We start from the raw sequence: 26621 nt of genomic DNA on the forward strand, positions 1-26621 counted from the left end.
ATAAATTTTAAAAATAAGTGGAAACAGAAAAAAAATGATAATTAATATTATAATAAATAAGAGAGGCCAGGCACAGTGGCTCATGCCTATAATCCCAGCACTTTGGGAGGCTGAGGCAGGCAGATCACAAGGTCAGGAGTTCAAGACCAGCCCAGCCGACATGGTGAAACCCCATTTCTACTAAAAATATAAAAATTAGCCAGGTGTGGTGGCAGGCACCTATAATCGCAACTATTCGGGAGGCTGAGGCAGGAGAATTGCTTTAATCAAGGAGGCAGAGCTTGCAGTGAGCCGAGTCATGACACTGCACTCCAGCCTGGGCGAGAGAGCAAGGCTCTATCTTGAAAAATAAAATAAAATAAAAATAAATAAATGAGAGACACTATAGAAATATACATAATACATGAGATTTAAAAAGAGTAAGGAGAGTGAAGAGTCAGTATATTAACAGAAAGTTATTAATAATTGTAATAATAGCACACAATTTTTGAACAGGCACTATGCTAAAAACTTCTACACATCATCAAGGGTCCCCAAAATAGCCCTGGAAAATAGGTTTCATTATCTTCATTTTATAGTTGAGAGAAAGCTAAGGGAAATCTGTAGGTCAGAAAAAATTGTTCTAAGTCAGGGGTTCTTAACTGGGATGATTTTGCCCACCAGGGCAAATTTGGCAATATCTGAGACATTTTGTCACAACTTCAGTGCAGGGATGGATGGATATTACTGACATCTTGGTGGAGGCCACAGATGCTACTAAATATCCTACAATGCACAAAACAACTTCCCCCTCAACTAAGCTGGCCCAAAATAACAATATGGCTGAGGCTGAAAAGCCCCTTTTGTAGAAGTACTCAAAGAAATTAAGTGACAAAAATGTACAAGAAAAGAGACTTGACAGCTTGATCAAGTCATAATAACTGTTACACTAAGGGCTTTTTATAAATGTGCTAACTCAAAGAAGGAAACTGACAACCCAGAGCAAGAGAAAAATCTAAGAATGAAGATTATGTATTAATTTTAAGCAGCAAGATAAAGACATAGCAATAGATGGAGAGAAATATTGAACTACAGGTCAATTTGGAGAATGAAAGAGTAAGAAAATATAATTATATGAAAGTAAAATTTATTAATTTTGATTATACAAGGCACTGCACTTTAAATCAAGGAACAGGATACCTTACCAGACATTGGAGGGATGCTGAAGTGAAACTGAGGAAGGTTATGATTGATCCTTTCAATTTTTTCAGAGAAGAAAAACTCTAGAAATCTGCAAAAACATCTAGAAAAGATTAGGTGGAGCATAAGGAGAATAGTAAATATTAGGAACATCCGTTGTAGGTAAAGGAAAATTGAACAAACTTAAAGTCAGTAAATTTTGATAAGCCAAACTTGAGGTTTCAGCTGAGTGTAAGTGGTTTGAGAATACGTGAAAAAGAAGTCATAAGATTTTTGCCATTGACCATTTTAGGTAACAATAAACATAATTAGTCTCCTACCAAAATAAGAAACTGAAAAAATATATGAGACAATTGTTTTCAGACATTGCACAACAAACATTGCAGACATATGATCCTGAGAATAAAAAATAAATAAATAAATGAGTGAGCCTAACAATCATTTGGCTTCTATGCCATGCAATATTCTGGATCATGAAGTTGGAGTAGAGAACCCCAAGCAGAGCACAAAAAAAAAATAGAGAATGTGAGAAGACAGAGATTAGGGCTTTAGAACAATCAGGTGGCCGGAAGATATGAAACAGAGAAGGAAGCTACAAAAGAAAAAGGAGGAGGAGGAACAGGAAGTTGTCGAAAAAAAACTTGCATAAATTCCTCTAAAACTGAACAGAGTACTAATCTGTGCATGCATAGGGCAAAATTTCAAGAGGCAGGAAAAAGAACCACCAAGGAGTTTTAAGATGAACAATTCCCAGAGCTCACACAAAAGAGAAACACACAAATTTCAATCCTCCAGAGGGAAGAGCATTTGAGAATTGTCAGGGACATCAAGGAAGAATGTCAATAGGTCAGACTGTCTCTATCTCTCAATATAAATAAGTAGATGATAGATAGATAGGTAGATACATAGATGATAGATAGATAGGAGAGAAAATAAAAAGTTGATGGGTACACACTTGAAAAATGATCAATATCATTAGTAATCAAGTAAATAAATATTTTTGAAAAATAAGATACCACTACACATCCATTTGATTGGCTAAATTAAAAAGACTGACAATATCAAATGTTGCCAAGAGTGTAAAGTAATAAAACTATCATACATTCTGATGAAAAAATAACATATACCTGTCCTATAACTGAGTAATTTCACTTCTAGGTTTTACCCTAGAGGATAAAAGCATACAAATATCTGCAGACTCATACAGAAATTTTTATAGCAACTTTATCATAGCCAAAACCTGAAAACAATCTAAATGTCAATTGACTTGTAAATGAATACACAGATTTTGGCATATCCATACAATAGAGTTCTCTTCAGATATAAAAAGGAACAAATTGCTTATACACACAACAATATGGGTGAAACTTACATATATTTTTCTGAGCAAAATGTCAGTCACCAGAGTACATGCCATATAATTTTATTTTCATGAAACTTTGGACTGTCTACATGAAATTTTAATCTATTGTGATAAAAAGCTTATCACTAGTTGCTTGGAGACAGGGAAGGGAATTGCTCAAAGAGACAAAAGATTTGGGGATAACAGAATTGTTCTATACCTTAACTTGGGGGGTGGGGGTTACATTAATGTATATATTTGTCAAAACTTATCAGACTAATTAAAATGGATGCTTTTTATTTATGTAAGTTATACCCCAAGAAAGTTGATTTTAAACAGAAAGTGAGAGAACATTCAATTTTGCTGAAAATAAGAAGATGGCCCTGCCAGTATAACAAGGGCCCTATTGAAAGCTTCATGCAACACCATTAACAGAAACAGACGCTATCTCTAAGGTGTTCAAGCCACTGAAAAAGAGGATGAGAGGGAGAGTGATAGAGACAAGCAGACATGTGCATCCTGATGAAAGGACATGATACCACTCAAAAAAAAAATGCAATCTGATCAACTGTCTAGATCTAAAAAGCAGTTGGATCTAGATCCAATCAGAAAATAAACGAACAGAGGAATCTGTTTAACAGACACCATGGGAACACACAGCAACATCTAGACTACAGAAAACTCTGCAGGAAAAAATGGCAGGATTTTTAGAACTTGGGAAATATCTAGGTTAATCTTTAGACTAACAGAGAATTCAAAGATGTATTAGACAATCACAATTATAAACTTTATTTGGATCTCAATTTGAACAAATAAACTGTAAAAAAAATCCTGTATAAGAAAATTGATGAAATGTGAACACTATTTGATATTAGGCATATTGTTAATTGTTAGCTGTGAAAATAGTATTAAAATTAAATTATAAATGTTCTTTATCTTAGAGACATATATATAAATATTTATACATAAAATTATGTGACACCTAGGATTTGATTAAATATAATCTGGGTAGAGAGAAGAGGGAAGGAGTAGAAATGAATAAGACTGGTCATATATTGATGGGTATATTGGATTATTATAACATTCTCTCTCGTTTTATATATATTTAAAATTTGCCCACAATAAAATTAAGTTAGAAGGGAAGTGAAGACCACCACTGTTTCTGCAGAATTTCCTTTTGTGGAAAGAGGCTCTGTGGAAGAATGTGGCAAATCCAGCTAGCTGCCTGGCCAGTATCTGTTAACCTTTCCTTTTCAGTCTGCTAGTCAGAGCAGACTAGCTTACGTTGTAGCAACAGACCTGAAATAACAGCTTAACAAAGTCTATTTCTTGTTCATACCATATCCCACATGGGCTGGCAAAGGAGACCAACTTGATGAAGACTCCATCCTTAGTTAAATCATTGACTTACAAATATCTTTTCTCCTAATTCTTAGGGAAAGTGAATTAGTAAAAATGAAGTAAATTTCTTGAGCACCTAGTATAAGAAATGCCCGTATTAAGTGTTGTAAGGGCCTCTCCAGGCCTTCATAGCCTAATGAAAAACAGAATATACAATTATAACACAGAACAACTATGATTTTTTTAAATAAGATTAAAAGTAACAAAGACTTAGTAGCTTATCAGAAGAGATCCTATCAATGAAAAAATGAAAGATGCAAGCAGCTCCAAACTGAAGGAAATATTTTCAAATGTTTGTTCAATGGATGTAGATAAAATTCAAACTTACCCAGATAAAAATAAAAGTCCTCTAATCTCACAGAACATTTATAATTAGAAGTTACACCATAAAATATTTAGTCATTTCAAGTTCAAGTTAGTAGAAATGTTTTTCAATTGAGTTTCCGGAACATAAACCACTCTGCTTTCTGGTGGGAAACATAAATGACTGTGTAAGTTGCATATAAAATGCATGAACATCTGGAAGTCTGCTAATTGCAGACAGAATGTCACATAAAACAAGAAATCAAAGAACTTCTTTCTGGCTCATATGTCTTTAGGAGAGAGAAATCACTTTCCTTGGCACAAGTATATTGGCATAATTGACAAAATGTTGAGATGGCACATTTCCCCATATGTGCTTTCTTGGATCCAATAAGTCCCATGAACACTGGACTCATAAACTCTACATTTGGTCTAGGGCAGTATACGATAAATTCTTAAATGAGTGGTAATAAAAGAGGTAGAGCAGAAGTTTAAATACAGCAAACAGACAGGAAACTGAACTGCCTTAGCCGATTGGAATAAAGTAAACTCCTCATAAAGAAATTCAAGTCTAAGTGTATTGGAGGGCAGGTCCCTAACATGCCGAAAGAAATATCAGTTCCATTACAACAATGCCAAAACTACTTCAAGTCTATAGACCTGTTTTAATTGGCCAAGAATTTTTTTCCCATAAATTTAAGCCAACATTTAAAACATAGGGAATTTCTTATAAAAATACTTACATCTGCATTTCCTTAAAAATAAGAAAACCCAGCAATTCTGCCATAGCCACAGGCTGCTAGCACACACAAGAACTTCTACTCTGAAGGAGATATGTGCCCCCCAGTCATCACCTCTGCTCACACAAAAAAAAAGCACAAGTCTTTTTCATTTCATCTACATGTCCCTTGTAGACATGTGAAATCATAACCACTGCTTCAGAAAAAAAAAAAAAAAAAAACGAAAGTGGTCATAGTCACAAGTCATTGTTTTTATTCTGCTTTTGATGACCCAAATCTTCCTCGTATGTCTTTGAGTATCTGGTGCCCCGTGAGGGGCTCTCCCAGCTCACTGACTGCTCTTGCACTCACTGTGCCTCCTTCATTAGATGGTACTTCTCTAAATCTGCTGGGGTTTTAGGGATGATAATCACTCTTGTGCCTATAGCTTCTTAGAATAAAAATATAGAATACAGAGTCAGGGAAATGAGTATAAAAATTCAACTGTATTAGTGATAAAATTAAACTGAAGAACATGGTTTGGATCAGAGGCCAAATGGTTCTCCTAATACATTTCACTTGGGTCTGAATTTAACCTCATCCAAGACTGCTGACTGCTCTGCTGCAGAGACAGGATCTGCTCTGGTAAGTTCCCTCTCGTGTGTGCTTCAGTCAGGTTGACTCCAAAGAAAGAAAAACGCAGAAAGATCAAAGCCAATCATGCTCAGTACCTTTTTCCCAATGTATCAATCCCAAAAGTCATCGCTTGAACTTTGGTTAGGAATAACGGTGGTAGCTAAAAGTCTAGAAAGATTTTAATCCATTTTCCTTCTTGGAGAATGAATACATATTATTTCCCACTTGGGGAAATACAAGGAGTAGTAAATAAGATTCTCACACATGTATACGTATTCCTCTGGTTTCCGCTCTTTTCATCTATTTGGTTTAACAGCCAAGCAAATGACCAGTGATGGGTTCGGCTCATTCCCAGGGACAGAGATGAGCTTCAGTACAGTCCTCCCCCTGTTTATGAGGCTTCTCTGCAAATACCAACCATTGCTCCACTGTGTCCAAAGAATTACATATTAAGTAAACTTATTCCAAAATTCTATTTCTACCCTCAAACAAAGCTTTATTTTTACTCCCCATTTTAGTTCTTATTCTAATTTGTGCTCAGCCTCACTCTCCTTCATAATTCACCAGAGGTTATACAATGAAGTCAAATAGAGGCACAATTATTAGCCAGTAATAACATCAACAACATAAAAATTATCAAATGAGAATATAAATACACACTCTCATGAAGTTCTCAGGAAGAAATTAAAGCCTCAGTGTTAAGAGACCTGGCTTTAAAGTCAGAAATATAAATAAATAAATATTTATATATACATTATATGTATATATATATAAATATGTATGTATATATGTATATAAATCTATTTTTCTCAAGTTCCTGTGTACTATCTAGAAAAGGCCTGACTAGTTGACTTGTAATCTGGGCTGTGTTCCATGGGAACAGATATTGTACAACAAGACATCAGAAGTTAAATTCTTTTCCCCATGGGCTCCTCTACTAAGAAAGTCCAAAGAGTTAATACAACACAGAATATTATTAGAATCCTAGTTTTAAATTTAATTGCAGCACCAAAGTGAATTATCTCCAATTATTTAGAAAAGGATCTCCAGAAACTAGGAGTCAATATGTACTGTCCCCAAAGACCATAAAAGGCTCAGTGCTATCTAGTGAAAGGAGAGTCAATTCAAAGAAACAATTTCTGTTACTCTAGACTCCCAGTTGGTCAGTGTCACTTGTTCGGGGCCCAAAATCAGTGAATGAAGTCAGCCATAACAAGATTGATTATGCTTAACAAATATCAAGGAGAAAAAAAAATCATTTTTGCATTCTCTCTCCTCAATTACAGAGTAGGAAAATCTCCTGACAAGGTTTTGAAATTTGCAGTAGTCATGGCCCCAAGTCAGCGGATCTTATTAAAGTTTCTTCATTTCCCATGAGGCATACTTAAATGTTTTAATTTCATTTTCCCTTTGAGCCTAATTTTCTGCCCCTAGCCCCCATCCCAGGATAGCATTTGAGGGTGAGATCTTCCAGGATGCAAACCTGATTCACAGGGACTATTGCTGCTTGCTCTGGAATGTCTTAGAGCATGAGGCTTGCCAGCTAAGGAAGATTCCCCTCTCCCCAGTCTTGGTCTCTGCTGGAGAATCACCCTTTGCAGGCACCTCTTTTCCTCAGCTTTCGAATGTTCTAGACTTTGAGCAACATCTCTTTATGCTTAAGATTTTTCTGCAACAGGGAAGGTCTCTAAGGCTTTATTTCTTTCTGCTATTCTCTTATTCCAAGTAGGCTCACATAGTTCATCTTGCTTCTTAAATGGATTACTTTCCCTCTCTACCATAGGCATAACTATTCATAAGACCTGAGTATACGCTTTGCTTTCTCTTTCTCATGGATTTTGAGCTCAATTGCATGTTTTTAATTACAAAATTTTCTCCAGGTTTTTGTCTGGTAGGGTACCATATCTTGAGATAATTATAGTCAGTGAGTTCTGGTGCTGCCCAAACCATCCACTGTTTAAAAAAATATTTTCAGCCTTCACCTCCTGGGTTGAATCATCTCAATCATTGTTTCGTCAGAAACAGGCTGAATTAGATATACTATTTTCTTTATTTTTCAATATATAGTAGCTCCCATCACTTCCCTTAAAGCCCTTATTTTATGTTTCTTCTCCTTGAGAGAGAGACATTATCTTCCTCCCCACTTATAACAGGCGTATCACCTTGCATCAGTACTTCTTTAATTTAGGCTGTTATTTCAATCATTCTCTTTCACATCTGTCTAAATAATCTATACCCATGTGGTTAGTTCTCATTAAAGACTTCTTACCTACAACTTTAAGAGGAACTTTTTCAAGAGTCTGTTAAGTCCACAATATTGTAGATGACTCTAAGAAAACAAATTCTACCCAAATACAAAACATCTGTTTATAACTGTGTCTATAATGATGGTGTCTATAGGCAAGTATATTTATAGACTAAGTAAAGGTTCTAAAAAATCTTTCTCTTAATTGAAAAGTGGATTAGCCTGAAGTAGAGTCAGTTATATCAATGGCTTTTTTTCTTCTAGTTCCATATAGCATAAAGAGAAAACAGAACAAAACAAAGCCTGACATTGTCAGTCTGTCCCCAAAACATCTCATTATTAGGTTTAGAAGAAAGGTTACTCAAAAGTTTTTTTTTAAAAAGTTTGTTAGATCTGGGATTTCTCAACATAACAATTACACTACACTCTCTTTGACCCTGCTACTATGCCACAACCAGGTTTTTCTACATTCCATTCATCCTTCCTAATTCTAGAAAAACTAAAATAATCCCTTCTTTTATAGCCCCACTTTAAAAAGTAGACAAATTGGGGCTTATTTTCTTCAATTTGTCATATCTAGCTAGTCAAACCTCTAAGATTTTAAACTTTATCTTAAGAAAATGTCTTTCTTACTCCAATGGAATTTGTCTATATTACTTTGTTCTTATTTCACTCTTCCCAAAATTCTTATTCTAATAATAAAACCAAAGCATATTTTAAAATCAAGACATTCTTCTTAAATTCCAAATAAAACCATTCCAGAAACAGAGTGTAGGAGGCAGAATCTATTTTAATTGCCATTTTAAGCTACGGATTCACAATAATTTTGTTGACTTTTTGCACTATCTACTATATACTAAGAACATTTATTCTTTTTATTTGATCTCCAGACTTCTGTGGGTAAAAGCAGGATCTGAGTCTCTGAAATAAAAAAACACTGTCAGAGTTGATACAATTATTGTTTTCAGAACCCATGTGATCCATGAAGTTGGATGGAAGAAGAAAACTCAGTAGCACAATTCATGAGATTCTAAGCAGTTAGCTCCCCCACAGTTCCCTCCCTTCTTGCTGAATGTAGTTGAGGATAACATAAATAGGAATGGAATTTGGGGCAGCTGATGAAGCACTGCATTTATATGCCAGGCATAAAATTCATACTAGTTATTTGTAGCCCACATGGACTTAACTGTCTTTACAAACCATCTATAAACCGGGCTAAAAAAAAATACAATAAAAGCAGCACAATTATTCCACCCACCAGTGCTTATTAAGTATGTATGCTTAAGCTCTAACTGTTTAGATGTGGGCCTTAACAAGAAGTAAAAGTTCTCTTTTTCTTGGATAGGAATCAGCAATAGACCTGAGATGCCTAGGGCATTAGCCTGCTATTCAGCTAGCTTAGCAATAAACACTTGGGAAGATTTTGTTACTTTCAAAAGGTCAAGACTCTAAACAAAAATTTTAAAACAACTAAAATTAAGCAATATATTGTTTAATCACTGAGAACAAGTCCCATTAAGTGGTTACCTCAGGACAGAAGGAAGAAAGAAAAACAGGATGGAGAAAACAAATAAGCAGATGGAAGTTTTTGTTAATGTCTTTGGATCTAGTTTTCCGATCACGTGGTGGTTTTATGGAGGCTACTTAATTACAATAAGTAAATGATGAAACAAATAAAAGAAGACCATGATATGTCAATAACAAAAGTGGGCAATGGATCAAATATTCTGAGCAATTCAATTCTGCATACCTAGAGTACAGTAAAAGATATACATATATGTATATATAATGTTTACATGCAAAAACAAATTATTTACAATAGCAGATAACTTTTGCTTTCATTTGTAACATTCTGAAAACTGGAAAGGAGATGTTTTAATTATATAAAAACTAATAAGTTTTCAGTTAACATTATAGGATGTTAATAGTACATCAATATAAGAAAACTCTATACTTGCTAATTATATTCCACAATACAAACATTCAATCAGGAAATAAAAATAATATCTTTTGAGTTTCTGTAATAAACATATGATATCAGCTAAAACAACGTTGGTATTAAATGAGTGATTAAGAAGTATAGCATACTACATTTCCTCCACTCCTAACCAATTCTACTGAATTTGTACCTGCAAACTTTAAAAGGAGCATAGTAAAAATACTAAGTCAAATTTCTTCTTCGCTATGTTGTAGTTTTGTATCACTAGTAAAAAGGAAAAGAAATGCACAGAAGCTCCCTCCCTCGCAAAAAAAATCTTGTTAGTAAAAAAATTGAAACTTCACAAGTACATAAAAATGAGACAAATTTCAAAGATAAAATTTGAGATGTTCACTTCCAGTAATAGAAAACTAGATAATTCGGAACTATCTCCTTGCTAAAAGAAAATAGAACGTTTTAACAAAATAAAAGGAAATTTGTGTAATGGTACTGAAGAACTACTAAGGGAGTGAAGATTTACTGTGATAAGCTCTAAGAAAAGGAAAAAAAAAAAAAAAACAGATTTATTACCTGGAATTTGAGAGCTGCTTATCTCCAAAGGGTGTTTGCCTGTTACACTAGAAAAGCCCAGTAAGAAGCTGAAGAAAGCTTTCATTACACTCAGAAGCTAAGATGACAACATTGAAAATAAAAGATAAATCAAGGGCAAAGGTAGGACGGGTACTTGGGCCAACCACTAAGACTGGGCTGAGATTGGCTGAGATTCCTACATCCTAGGAAGAAGTAGGAATTAGAAATAAAACTATTTTCATATGGACTGAAAATTTTGGCCTGCGATTGTTAATGTCCCTAACTGTGCCAGAAACAAATACAAATTTTCTCTTATAGTAGATAACAGCATCATTATCCTCAAATTATATCCATAATTTTCAATGAGTGCTAACACTTGATCAAAAATAATTAGGCTACCTAGGAGACAAGATAGTTCAAGAAACAAGTAATAAAAATAGTCACACCAGGGATCCAGAAACAAGAGCATTAAAAAAATATGCCTAATAGAACTGAGTAAATAGAATTGAGCAAATAGCTAAAACTATTACACAAATAAAGCAAATGGAAATTCTAGAAACAGTATACTGGTATCAACAGTACTAAATATGGCCATAGACAGAATTAGTGACATAGAAAAAAAGCATATCCAAAACAGAATATTCAGGCTACAGACTGGAAAAAGAAAGGTGGAAGATATAGAAACAAATGTAGAAATAACAAAGGGCATAAAGGCCATATGGTTTAAAGGTATTACATACATGTATTTGGAGACCCAGAGGAGAAAGAAAAAATGAAGCAGAAATAGTATTTGAAGAGATATTGACTGAGAAGTGTCCAAAAATGTTAAAATATATTAGGTCACAGATTCAAAAAGTGCTATGAACAGAATAAGAGGGATAATTGCAAAGAAAAATGCATGTGGGCATACACTAGTAAATCCCTGAAAACCAAAAGCAAGGAGAATATTTCTTTGATTTTAAAATTTTTAATTTACAGAGTGGAGGTGGTCATTTGAGCACAGCCACCTGGTAGCCACCCATCCCCACTTAGCCTCCTGTGGAAGCCTGGGCCCGCTTCACAGCTTTCTCCCTTTGTCTTATAACCGTGTCCACCAACGAGAATGCTAATATACCAGCTGCCCATCTTAACAGATTCAAGAACAAGGGAAAAGACAGTACAGAAATGAGGCATCACAGAACAGAAGTCAATGCAGAGCTGAAGAAAGCTAAGAAAGATGACCAGATGCTGACGAGGAGAAATGTAAGCTTATTTCCTGATGATGCCACTTCTCCGCTACAGGAAATCCACAACAACCAGGGCACTGTAAATTGATCTGTTATGACATTGTCAAAGTCACAAATAGCAACAACGTGGAAAATCAGCTCCAAGCTACTCAAGCTGCCAGGAAACTACTTTCTAGAGAAAATACAACCCCCCATAGACAACATAAGCTGGGCTGGTTTGATTCCAAAATCTCCTTTTTGGGCAGAACTGATTGTAGTCCCATTCAGTTTGAATCTGCTTGGGCACTCACTAACATTGCTGCTGGGACATCAGAACAAATCAAGGCTGTGGTAGATAGAGGTGCAAGATGGCATTCGTTTTTCTGTTGGCATCTCCCCGTGCTTACATCAGTGAACAAGCTGTATGTGTTCTAGGAAACATTGTAGGTGATAGCTCAGTGTTCTAAGACTTGGTTATTAAGTATGGTGTAGTTGACCCACTGTTGGCTCTTCTTGCAGTTCCTGATATATCATCTTTAGCATGCAGTTACTTACATAATCTTACCTGGACACTCAAATTTTTGCTGCAACAAGAATCCTGCACCCCCGTTAGATGCTGTAGAGCAGATTCTTCCTACCTTAGTTCGGCTCCTGCATCATGATGATCCAGAAGTATTAGCAGATACCTGCTGGGCTACTTCCTACCTTACTGATGATCCAAATGAATGAATTGACATGGTTCTGCCCCAACTTGTGAAGCTTCTAGGAGCTTCTGAATTGCCAATTGTGACTCCTGCACTAAGAGCCATAGGGAATATTGTCACTGGTACAGATGAACAGACACCGGTTGTGATCAATGCAGGAGCACTCGCCGTCTTTCCCAGCCTGCTCACCAACCCCAAAACTAACATTCAGAAGGAAGCTACATGAACAATATCAAACATCACAGCTGACCATCAGGACCAGATACAGCAAGCTGTGACTCATGGATCAGTCCCATTTCCTTGTCAGTGTCCTCTCTAAGACAGATTTTAAGACACAAAAGGAAGCTGTATGGGCCGTGACCAACTATATCAGTGGTGGAACAGTTGAATAGATTGTATACCTCATCCACTGTGGTATAATCAAACTGTTGATGAGCCTCTTAACTGCAAAAGATACCATGATTATTCTGGTTATCCTGGATGCCATTTCAAATACCTTTCAGGCTGCTGAGAAACTAGGTGAAACTGAGAAACTTAGTATAATGATTGAAGAATGTGGAGGCTTAGACAAAATTGAAGCTCTACAAAACCATGAAAACGAGTCTGCGCATAAGGCTTCATTAAACTTAATTGAGAAGTATTTCTCTGCAGAGGAAGAGGAAGATGAAAATGTTGTGCCAGAAACAACCTCTGAGGGCTAGACCTTCCAAGTTCAGGATAGGACTCCTGGGGCCTTTAACTTTTAGATCATGTAGCTGAGGCATAAATTTGTTGTGTACTATGTTTGGTATTTTGTCATCTTGTTTCCCTATGAAGAACTCTTTCTAAATGTGGTTTGTTATTGTAGCACTTTTTACACTGAAACTATACTTAAACATTTCCAACTGTACATACTGTATGAAGCTTGTCCTTTGGCTAGATTTCTTATTTCTATCTGGAATTTCCTATCTTGCAGCCTCCTGTAAATAAACATTAAAATCCACCCTTTGAAATTTTATTTTAATTAACACATAATAAAACAGCCGGAGGAAAAAAAAAGACTACATACTTTTTCAAATGCATAGAGTTATTAACCAAAATTGATCACTGATAATTAGAACTCAATGATCATTTTGCTGCCTTGAAAAAGGCCAGAGCTATAAATGTCTTTCTGTCAATTGTAGATTTCTACCAGATGAGCCTACTTGACAGTGCCAGTCAAGATGCTGGTGCTCCCAGAGACAAGCCAGGTAAGAATATCATCTTAGACAGAGTTTTTCTGTGTAATATTTTATATTATGAATGTAGAAGAATGAATGAAAAAGAAAGAAAAAAAGAAAGCATAATCTTTAAGTTCCTCCATACACCTTTTTACTTTCACTCCAACAAGAGCTTATTCCTTTTTAAAATTTTGATTATGAAAATGTATTTAAATAATCATAGTTCCTTGACACTTACTGGATAGACTTTTATATCTTAATGTATCATCAAGGCCACTAAGAATTCCTATATGTTTAAATATATATATATATATATATATATATATTTACTTTTTATATTCTTTCCTCCATCCCACAAGGAATAATTTAAATAGCATACACAATGCTATATGTAGTTGACATTTCAGTTGAAAATAAGTAGTGCTAACGATTGGGAAAGAATCACAGGAAAGGAGTGGTACCCCAAGTTCTTTAAGCCAACAATATCATGGAAATAGCACTGAACTAGGAATCAGGAAACCAGGTTCTATTTCTGGCTGTGTTCCTAAGTAACTTTAGGCAGTTTTCATAGCCTTTCTTGGCACATTTTCTCATCTGTTAAATAATCTCTTTAGTTCCTTCAAATTCAAATATTCTATGATGTAATGTAGGACTTTTTAACAAAACATATGTGATATATATTCCAGGAAATCTTCCTACAAATTTTTCATTCAAGCTTATATCATTCGATGCTAAATGATAAATTTAAAATAGATAACAAGCAAGTGGTAATGATCAAAGTCTGAGACCAGCCTAGTCTCCAACTACTATTTTCTAACATAGTTGCCTGAACACATAAATAATGTATACCTGCTGTTTAATGATACTTCCTAGTAAGTTCCCATGGACTTTGACATTTATGCCTTCAAAGATAATCATTGACTTTTTTTTCTCTCACTGACTCTGCCGTCATGGAAATATAGAAACATTTTTTAATCTATTAATTCTGCTAAGAACTATGCCATTTGTTTCTTAAAGATTTCACTGAAATTTTATATGCTTAACCTGAGAATCAGGCATCATACCACTTTTAAAAAATCTCCTCCTGATTAGGTCTTTGCATTATGTTAGTGGCATCTAATCACTCAACCTTCAAATTAAAAAATACCTTTACTTGACAGATTCTCAGAGCCGTACCATTACATAAACTGCTTATAAATTATTTACTTAAATTGAATTGCTTGTAAATTATAATTTTACATAATCTGGGAAAAAATAGAAATACCATTTTGAAAGATTTTCCTCAGAGAGACATTCTTTTATGTAACAGTTTCAGTATGTTTCCTTGACAACATTGTTCCCAAGAATGTCTTGTTGAGGCAGTAAAGAATCTGCAGTAAATGATTGATATCTATTTTAAAAATAGAAAATATGAACATGCCATATGTAGCTAAACATGTCATTATAATCATACAACCAAGTGTAGGTCATCAACATATAGTAAAAGCTGTATTAAATACTGTTTATTTAAAAAAATAAAATTCACCAAAACAAATCTTTGGAAACTAGATGAAATAATAGTTTCCAGAATAAACAAATGTATGAATGCCACAGGTGCTCTAAGTGTAATTGATGTAGTTCTCAACCTTTTCCATAATTGTCTTCAACTGAGCTTGTCATTCACTGAGGCATGCATTCATTATTGAGCTGTGTACTGTACCAGCTGCTGAACTTTCACTGGTAAACATCTCCTTGAAAAGTGGTAAGTGAATGGAGAAAATAAACAACTATTCTGTGTGGCAAATAGAGTTCACATTCTGCCTTTGTCTCATATTTAACAGAGCCAGGCTGTGAGACACATCAAAAAATTACTTAGACCCTTCTGCCACAGGGTGGAACTAACAAACATCTGTTTTCTAGATAATTTCCTAAGGAGTGTTCTCATGCTATAACCTAATATTTAATCTAATATAGGTGCTTGGTATTTTATTTTGGAGTCATGGAAAATAAAAGACAACCAAACTTTCCAATTGTGGGAGGAAGTATAGTAAGAATGTATTTCTCATTTAAATTACTTTTTATAAAAGCACATGCATGCCTAATCCACTACAGCTGAATGGTAACATAAAATGACTATTTCAATACACTCTGTTATGACTAAGACTTACAGCTGATCCAACAATTACAAGACCATCACCTCAAATTAGGAAATGGAACTGTTGATGGGCATTATAAAATGGAATAAGAGAAGATGCCCCTGGCCTAAAATCACAGCTCTAAAATCAGCTCAGGGTGTGAACTAGTCAAGATGATACACTGACTTGGCAAGTAATTAATTCTTTCTACTCCAAAGAGATGGGTAAAATGCATTTTTTTAAAATGACATGTATTTAAATACATGATGGACTTCTCTACCAACTTGACAGGGAATAAAAGCCAAATGCTAAGCAGAAATCAAAGCAGATTATCTGTTCCAGAAATTGTAACGCAAGCAATAGATGCTGAGAGCAAGAGGAACTTTAAAAATCCTCCACAAAAAAATAAGTTGCTGAATCTCTAGCCCTAATTTCCACCCAACTGTGAGAGAGGGCTATAAAATATAGGGGGGTGGGCGTGGCTACCAAATGTTACAAGGAGCCATAGCTCATGCTGTGCTGCAGGCATAGTGTGCCTGAACTGAATCTTTCAAAGGCTTTTCAATTGGAAACTGAAGAACTTGGTTCAGAATGGAATCAAGAATATAAATTATTCAATTATAAAGATACCTGCACAAGTATGTTCATTGCAGCACTTGTCACAATAGAAAAGACATGGAATCAACCCAAATGACCATCAATGACAGACTGGATAAAGAAAATGTAGTACATATATACCTTGGAATACTAAGCAGCCATAAAAAGAAGCAAGATCATGTTCTTTGCAGGGACATGGATGAAGCTGGAAGCCATTATCCTCAGCAAGTTAACACAAGAACATAAAACCAAACACTACATGTTCTCACTTATAAGTGGGAGCTGAACAATAAGAACACATGGACACAGGGAGAGGAACAACACAACTGGGGAGGTGAAGGGGAACATCAGGATAAATAGCTAATGCATGCCAGGCCTAATACCTTAATACCTAGGTGATGGGTTGGTAGGCGAAGCAAACCACCATGACACATATTTATCTATGTAACAAACCTGCACATCCTGCATATTTACACTGGAAGATGAATAAAACAATATAAAATAAAATAAAAACTGTTGAAGGCAACTGCAAATCCTCTTACCAAGAAGACTGAGTTCAGAAAGTGACTTTCAGCATCCATGAAACTGTGGCAGGCTGACTGGTAGCTTGAAAGTAAAGTAAAATCTCAATCTCTTCACAGTTCTAGGCAGTCATCTCTTTCTTTCGTTTATATTCTACAATCTTGATTTTCACTTAGTAATATGTTGCTTTCTAGTGCCCTTCAGCTGAATCATTAGTGATTTTTTTCTATCTGCTCCCAAAGCCTATTATGACATAGGGACGCTATCCTTTTTAGTAAGTTATTCTTTTCTTTATTGTTTAATTTAATAGCACCTAGGAAATGTACTAGGTACTCTTTTTAAAATTTTATACATATTAACTCTCTTAAGTAATAAGGGCCCAAAGCATCACAGTGTAGACATTACAGTATGGGAATCATAGTGTAGACCCTGTGGATAAGCCAGAGTAGGATATGCAAAAGGACCCCTGGTATTTGGAGTGTAGATTATTGATGGGTTTTGTAAGTGTTTGCATCTATAAAATTGAGCACAGTTCTCATTATTGGCTCAGTCACTCTCATAAAAACGTCTAGGGATTTTTATAGAGAGATGCATTGATAAATGGGCTGATACATACATACATACACACAAACATACATAGATGTAGGTATAGAGGCAAAAATATAGATTTAAAATATAGATTTCTATATATATAGATAGGTAGACCCAAGTTGACTTTAGACCAGGATTCTTATGGAAAAAACAAAGAAGAAACCACTTTATAGAAAACTGATGACATTAGGCTTATTTTTGTCTCTTTTTCCTCAGGATGCAAAATTTGCATTCTGCTTGTAAAGCAAGATATGATTCTGATAGCACTCTGTAAGAATTCTATTATGGTAGGCATTGTATGGCAGCATAAAAAGAATCTTTAGTTTTAACATAAACAACAGTGTCCTTTGTACTACTGTTCTGCATTTTATGCTTTTCCAAAGGATGAAATCTTAACTTACATGAAGAATAAATTCCATTATCGTCATAAAATTTACAAGTAATTCTTCAATAAGAACTGTTTTATGTAGTAATTTCTCCTTGAGCGTTAAATATATATGTTATCAACTAACACAACTTTTCATAAATATATCTATTTCACAAAGCAAAGTACTTGTATGCAAACTATCTGGAGAACCTTTCCATCAGTTTTTACTTGACATCAATAGAAATGAATTTTCCTTCAGTTCAATCATCATGGATAAGTTATATTGCTATACCGTTTTTCTTCCCTGTACTGTCTAATATAGTCTGCAAGACCCTATATTTTATACCTTCATGACATACTACATGATGCTTAGCATGCAGAAAAGAACAATAATTGTCTTCACTGCATGTGCCATCCACTAAATAATACTGGTCAGCAGTCTGTTGTTATTTCTTATTCATTTAATTATCCAAACAATATACATTTATTGAGCACACAGTATGTCCCAGGCTATGTAGATAAATGAAACAATCATGATTCTTGCTGTCATTGAGGTTACAGCTAGTTCTTAGAAAAAAATATGACCCAAGAAAAATTTATGATTGATTTCCTTTAATAAGTCTAGTCCATCAAACAGCTAAAATTATAAATTGCTTTCCCATAATGCATATGTTATTTTCAAAAACAAAACTACACAAGCATTAACACCAATTGTCTCTATGATTTAGGAGAAAAAGACAGTAAGAAAGATTATAAAACTCTGCCATCTTATTACAAAAATAAATCTCCTAAGCACATATATAAACCATATTGAGTTTCTCAGGAGGCCAAACAATAATGCTTTTGAAGCCTTTTGATGACTATATATCTTCAATGTCACTAAAATTTGGGAATGATGTCAAAATCTCCTGAGAGTTCAGATAAATTATTATAATATCATAATAAAACCTGCCATGATACATCCCAACACTTGCTATGGTTGTGGCTTTTACCTGGAAATAAAGCTTTTTTTCTCTGACAGCAAAGATTATTTTTCTTGAAGCTACCAACAAAAATCAAGAAAAGCTGTCAGTGCACTAGTTCCATGGTGTGGCTGTCACAGTTCAATGGAAATCTAGGATCAAAACTTATAGTTTCAATCAGGGACTTCATTCCAGGTAAAGCTGATGACCTCTATAAGCCCCTTGTGAATGTGTATGCTCAGGACACAACTTAGCCATCCAAGGCACCTGTTCATGCGCAGAGACGTAGCTACAGAGAACCACACATACTGTAATTAGAAAGTATGGTCAAAGAACATACCAACATACTAAAGTAATTATTCTCAAAGTCAGTAGTGGAAGAGAACAAAAAGATCAGAAGACATAGACATTTCAAATTATACAGACTGCTCTTGTCTAAAAAGTGCAAACTGGTCTTTAAAAAAAAGTTTGTTTTTAATACCAAATGTGTGCATTTCTCTTCAAATTTTTGACTATAAGTGTCCTTCCTAATTATATGTTTGTGCACAGTGTCAAATTCCCCTGAAGTCTTTTTTTGTGGTTAACAGCCTATGCACTATCTCCTCTTAATTACTGCTCATGCTCCCTCAGTGTGAATAATGCCTCAAGCAGATGGTGTCTCCTCCTATGAAGCAAGCATTTGGCCAAAACAGAACAACAGAGACAATTTCCAGTCTGATGGGTACTCTTCAGTCTGATTGCCTCTCTTTATCTTAATTTCTTAGGGACCTGGCATTGTTGAGACTCTTTTGTCAGATCTGTGTGTTCCTCACCCCTAAGCAGCACCATCTCATAGACAGAGAAACATACTTCAGTAGTTCAAGAATTCCAGAACTTTATAGTCACAAAAAATCATATTAATACAATGTTCTATTTATGTGATACCTGTTTAATATCAAATAATACAATTCAATATAAGCCAAAGAAATCATTTCTAAAATTCAAATGCAGAGAAATGTCATTTAAACTCTAAAATTCTGGTCAGTCATGGTGTCTCATAGCTATAATTCCAGCACTTTGGGATACAAAAGCAGGAGAATCACTTGAGCCCAGGGTCAATGTAAAACATTACTGTTCCTAACGATTACCTTTGAAGTTATCACCAATAGTATTAGTCACAGTCATCAGTACATTCATCGTAAAAAACATTGCTTAATGTACTTTGGCGGTTTCTAATACACAGCAAATAAGGAAACTGAAAGTAATCACATTACAATACAATATAACAAGGTGTATATAGTGGAAAATAGAACATTCTAATGAAATTAAGTTTCTACTTTGTAAAGGCAATATATGAGTCAAGTTGGGAGGGATGAATGTTTAGAAACCATAAATAATCCTTTCAACCCATGACAGGCAATTATACTTGCACACAAATGGATGATTTTTAAATGAACAAAGATTTATTTTTTGTGCAATTACCTTACAAAATACCTAGTTTATGCCATCAAAAAAATATTTATTTGATACAGAAATGACCTTTGAGGTAATATTTTCATCCTAGGAAAATCTTCCCAGCCATTGAAAATACTTTCAATCAAGCAAAGCTTCTATATTCCAAATCCCACAATTAACCATTTCCTATAAATGTACTCTCATGCCAAAAACCTAGCCCATGAGTAGAAGTGCAAATTAGACAATAGAAACATTCAGAGAAGAAATATCACCAGTTACTCTTAATCTCACTCTCTCTGGTATCTCTAGTTCCAATTCACTAGACAGAAAAGCCACTCACTCTCACTATAGCTAAATAGTGAAAAGATCATTTGCCCTTGGCTTGCTCAAATCTCACTACCTTTGCACTCTTCCAACACAAACTTCATTGCCTTACTTGGTTCTTCATTTATTCTACACCTATTTATTACATATCTAGTTTGTACCAGAAATTTTCCTGAAAAGTAAATACTCAAGTGAAAAAAAGCTAACATGATCTAGCAGAGAAGATAGACATAAACTAACAAAAACACACAGTCGAGGTAAAATCACTATCATGATTAAGCATCATGAAGGAAAGGCATACAATGTCATGTTAGTTTATGACAAGAGGATTTGTTGCAGTCAGGGAGGAGAGCTAGGGTTTCTCCGAAAGAGAAAGTGACCCTTGGTGGACATTTGAATTTGTCTGATGGGCAGGCGGGAGGAGAACAGATGAAGCATCTCAGGAAGAAGGAAGAGAATGTACAGCATGAGAAATGGGGAAGGGGCGTAGCAAGAAAAGAAAAGAAAATAGGGAGGGGGACACAGAAGCCACGGTAGTCATTCAGGAGAGAAGATGGTAGCTAAACAGGGCAATGGCAGTAATAATGATCTAGAGGTAGAGAAAGAAAATAGTGAGAGTTATTCAAGTTGTAAAGCTTCCAAAGCTTGGGTATGGCTTGGATATAGAATGTAAAGGTCCAGGAGGTATTAGGGTGACTCTAGGTTTCTGGCTTTGGTAATATCTGGAATATGGCAATGTTTACTGAGATAGAAGACAGGAGACAAGGACTAGGTTTGATAAGGAAGTCAGACAGAAAGGAGGAGAGAATTTAAGAGCTGATATGGACAAAATTTTCATACCTAATTGAGGTAAAGTTGTCAGCATGGTAATTAGGCAGATGGTCTGGGTCCTAGAGAAAAGAGTTGGCTGGAACTACTTATTTGTGAGTCTTTTGCATATGGGTAAAAATTGAATGTTAATGTGGATTCCATCTTCAGGGCAAGAGTCCAGAGGGGAGAAAGAGATCCTAGGCTCCACCTTTGAGGAAACCCACATTTAGTGGCTTAAGAGGTGAGAATGAGTTTGTAAAGGTAACCTCTATCCCCTTGGTTGCCTTCTTAAAACCATGTGATTAAAAAAGCAACCAAGAGAATGAGGTGCCATGAAAGCCAAGGAAAAGGAATGTGTAAGGAATGGTGGAAATAAAATACTCAAAAACTAGGGGAAGGTTAAGAAAGATGAGGACTGATAAATGTCCTGGGAAGGTGATTACTGACCATGTGAGAGCTGTATTGGTAGAGTAATATGAGATGGGTGGATGCCAGGCAGGACTGCATAAAAAACCGAATGGGAGGTACAGAAATTGAGAAAAATGTCCACTGTAAATGGCCTTCTGAACTCCAGGTTGGCCTACCCCTCACAGCCCTGGTCTTCCTAAAGTTTTACAGGACTTCGACAAGGCTTCACATTCATTCACATCAGGCCAGAAATCCTAGTTCTCCATCCACAACCCATTTAGGAGTCACATACACCTGAGTCAGACTCTCTAGCTGTAAAAATTTGGCTTTGGTTGATCTGTTGCTGGAATTAGACACTGGCTCTAGCCTTACGCCATAACCCAGTGTGCCCAAACTTGAGCCGTTCATATACAACTGCCACAATTATCATCAGGTACAGGCACTCCCTGTACTATCCTTTGCTTACTGTCATTCTTTGAATTGGCCCACTTTGAAATATAAATTAGTTTATTATTAAAGGGAAATTTAATGCCAAGACCATGAATAAAAAGCCATCGTTGGCCATAAATGGCAGGTTATTGTAACTAAATAAAAAACAATGAAACTAAAACATTATTAAATTTCAGCTAGATACCTTTGCCCATACTCTAAATAAATTATAGGTGAGGGGTGCTGATTAGCAAGGGAGTGTTAAAATATAGTCATCCCAAAACATAGTTGAATGTTTTTATTAGGTGATATGCTTATTTTTTGTGTGAGTTCTAAAACTGTGATGTTTTCTGTCTACATATTCAGAATAAAAAAATAGATACAACATTCTTTTCTAGTTTGCTTTAAATTATGAGGCTATTACACTGTCTTATCTCATAATTGTCATTAAAAATGCTTATAATCTCCTTCCCATAAGATTATCCAGGTAATTAATACTTGTCACGGCCCACAGTTAGTTATCCTTAGGGGTCAAATTTAAAGAATTTAGCACAGTAACACAAGGTGTCTATTCATTCAGGAAATATTTAGTGAGCACCTTGCACATTCCATGTATTGCTGGGGTTCAGGCAGGAATAAGACTAAGTCCTGTAATCAAGGAGTTTGCTACTAAGAGAGGAGATAAGCATGAAACAAGTAATGATTCAGAGTCAAAAGGACAATAAAGTTCAGAAAAGGGAGGAATTAACTGTGTAACTATATGGGCTGGGCAGGATGGGGCTGGGGGCAGGTTATCAGGAAAATTACCAGAAAAGATTTCCACATACTCTCCAGATTATCTTTGCTTATTTTTTGAGAAATTTTAACTGTGCATGTGCTGAGAGCTACTGGATATATTTCTCATGTAAATTCCCCCTTATATATTTAGTATAGAATCTTTGTTTTATTCTAGTTCAAAGGTTCATTCATATTTGTTGGTAGTTTTGTTTTTCTCCTGGGAGAAGTAGCATTTTCAATTCCAAGGAAGCATGGCCTGGCTGGAGAACACTATGGTAGGAGTCAGGAAACTCTTGTCCTCTGCTCACTATCCATGTCACCTTGTGGAAATCACAGTATTTTTGAACTGCAATTTCTTCTTTTAAAAAATAAGGATAATAAAAGCTGAAATGCTTTTATTACAAGTAGCTAGAAATCCTACTTTCTGCATAATTTATAGTGAAAGGGAAAAATGCTTAAGAGGAATAATTTAATTAAAAATAAACAATCTAAGTTACAAAATGATTAGCAGATAATTATGACTTGATATCAGACTTATGATATCCAAAATAGCTACCTTAAGGGAAAGGATTTAATCCAAATTTATTTCAGCTAATTTGAGGGAAAAATGTATTTCATTAAGACTAGAGATTGAAAACATATTCCTTAATAGTCATTCTGTAATAAAGGCAAACTACATAAATGATACAAGGAGTATAAATGTACTTATTGTGAAAGGAAACAAACCTTTATAATTATATTTGATTCAAAAATGCATTGAGAAGCCGGGCGCGGTGGCTCAAGCCTGTAATCCCAGCACTTTGGGAGGCCGAGGCGGGTGGATCACGAGGTCAACAGATCGAGACCATCCTGGTCAACACGGTGAAACCCCGTCTCTACTAAAAATACAAAAAATTAGCTGGGCATGGTGGCACGTGCCTGTAATCCCAGCTACTCAGGAGGCTGAGGCAGGAGAATTGCCTGAACCCAGGAGGCAGAGGTTGCGGTGAGCCGAGATCGCGCCATTGCACTCCAGCCTGGGTAACAAGAGCGAAACTCCGTCTCAAAAAAAAAAAAAAAAAAAAAAAAAAAAAAAAAAAAAAAAAAAAAAAATGCATTGAGAAAAGTCTACTAAGATATATACCAAACTACTAATAGTGGTTATATATGAGGAAGTAAGCGGGTGGGTAAGTGGCTTGCATACAACAAAGGTCAACTGATGATGAGCAGCTGGAGGGAAAGTGTGGGAGAGATAAAGGCAGATTTTAACTTTTTATTCTATATAATTGTGTTCTTAGAATTTTACGATAAGGATTTTTCAGATATTATTTAGATAACTAAGACAAATTTTAAATAAGGATTCTGAGTTCAAAGAGGACTCTGAGTCCCTTTTTTACCAGACTATTGAAACAACACAATAAACATACAATACGAATAAAGCAATAACAACACAAAGAACGAGGCACTGTCATCAGCCCACAAAGGACTTCAACAAATTTTTAGGAAACAGTGGATTCAAGTAGATTGATGGATAAAACTAGAGGAAATGCTGTCTGTAGTGAAGTTATCCCAGTGACTGAACAAAGACCGGAAGGTGAAGGTGAGCACATACTCAGGCTAGCAGTGGGAACGGAATGGAACATAAGGGGTTTAACTATGCAGCAACCTGTGCTGGTCACCATCTCTGGTTCCTGTCTTAACCACACAGCCTTCTTAGGGGTGTTTATTCACAGGTAAAATACTTCATGCAGAGCAAGGGCAGAGGTCATCTCTAATGCAATCCAATAAACTGCAGATAAGCTTCCAGGGTACAAGTTGGTACTCTCAGATGAAAGCACTTATTTAGGCACTTAAGGATGCCCTTGCTGGCATCTGCTTACAGAGTCTGAAAAGAAAGCTGCCAGTCAACAAGTCCTGCCCACAAACACAGAGCAGAAACATAGAAAAAAACAGTTCTGCTTGCACAATAGCAGAAAATGTACATTGACTGTTAGTTTAGTCAAACTGTGCCCTTTATTCTTAAATATGAAAAAGTAATCAAGTTTCAGAAAAAATAAAGGATTTGAAGTTATCAAAGAAAGAGTAAAAAACATTCTAGAGTTGGAAATAGACAAATTTCAGATTGGAAGTTCTCCTTAGTCCCTGAGCAAATGAATGAGGAGAAGCCCATACCTAAAGACTTATTTGTAAAATTTCAGAATGCTCATAGTAAAATGAAGGATCTAAAAATTCATTGTAGTTTAGAAAGTTATGTCTCTAAAGAAATTATAATCATAATTTCATACACTGGCCCTCCACGACCGCCACCCTATGGCTACCAGCGGGGGCCTCTCCCTCCACCCAGACCCACTCCCCGGCCACCAGTTCCCCCTCGAGGCCCGCTTCGGGGCCCTCTCCCTCAGCCTTGGACTTCATCAGCCACACTGAAAATTATTTTAAACTTAGAATACTCAAACTATCAGTCAGGGAAGGGAAGGGTAAGATGGCATTTTTATACATGCAAGAAATCTTAGTTTTATTTGTTTTTTTTCTACACACAGTCTAACTTCTAACCAGATAAATATAAAACTTTACGCTATGCACCTCAGTTCCTTTTACCAAATACATCATATCTGGCTTTTAACAAAAAATTACAAAGCATGCTAAAATGAAAAAAAAAAATCACAGCTTGAAGAAACAGAGCAAACATTAGATCCAGATTTAGATATGGCAGAGATTTTAGAATTATCAGACTAGGGATTTAAAATAACTATGATTAACTTGTTAAGAGTTCTAATGGGAAAAGGGGGACAACATGCAAGAACAGATGGGTAACATAAGCAAGGAGATGGAAACTGAGAAAGAATCAAAAGGAAATGCTAGAAATAAAAACACTGTAACAGAAATAAAGACTGCCTTCTATGCGATCATCAGTAGACTGAACATGACTGAAGAAAGAATCAGTGAGCTTAAAGATATGTCAGTAAAAGAGTCTAAACTTAAAAGCAGAAAGAAAATTAGATGGAATCAAATGTCCAAGAACTTTGGTATAATTACAAGAGCTGTAACCTGCATAATGAGAATCTCAGAAAGAAAAGAAAGACAGAGAAAAGGAAAAAAATATTTGAAGTTATAATGGCTGATAATTTTCCAGAATTAATGACAGACACCAAACCACAAATTAACAAAAAGTGCAAAGAACACCAAACAGGATAAATACTAAAAATTTGACAACTAAACATGTCATACTCAAATGCAGAAAATCAAAGACAGGGAGAAAATCTTGAAGAAAGAAAAAATAACCAAAAAAAAAAAAAAACACAGAAAAATGAAAACTATGCAGAAGAGTCATGACTCTAAAATATTACTAACTAAAATGTGCAAGATTATGAGAAAATGTTGAAGAGTCAGAAAAAAATGCTTTATTTGGCCTTGATGCCATACTCTTCTCCAAGTGGCAGGGAGAGACAGAAATAAAAACTTATTATATAGACATAACAATGTAAATACTTTTTATTAATTTTCAGATTTAATAATTAGCCTATAGAAATGCACAATTTACAAAAGAAATTGTAAATGTTTTCAATTTGACACATGCAGAGCTATAACTGCCAGAAGCTGATCCACGGGAAGACAGGTGTGTGGAAAAATTAGTGACTCTAAAACATCTGTCTTACATATCAGAGATACAAAGGAGAATATTGAAAGTGGATGTAAAGTGGGCCAGGCACAGTGGCTCATGCCTGTAATCCCAGCACTTTGGGAAGCTGAGGCAGGAGGATCGTTTGAGCCCAGGAGTTCAAAACTAGCCTGGGCAACATGGATAGACCCCATCTCTACCAAAATACTTTTTAAAATAGTCAGGCATGGCAGCATGCACCTTTAG

The 26621-nt window shown here is 35.4% G+C and overlaps 1 pseudogene; it reads left to right on the forward strand.

The window, feature by feature from the left end:
- Positions 1-1050: 1050 nt before the first annotated feature.
- Positions 1051-13108, forward strand: LOC116552671 (annotated as a pseudogene).
- Positions 13109-26621: the final 13513 nt, after the last annotated feature.

This window comes from Sapajus apella, unplaced genomic scaffold (assembly GCF_009761245.1).
Source record: "Sapajus apella isolate SASKATOON/1434 unplaced genomic scaffold, GSC_monkey_1.0 scaffold1, whole genome shotgun sequence".
In the NCBI taxonomy this organism is placed as follows: Eukaryota; Metazoa; Chordata; class Mammalia; order Primates; family Cebidae; genus Sapajus; species Sapajus apella.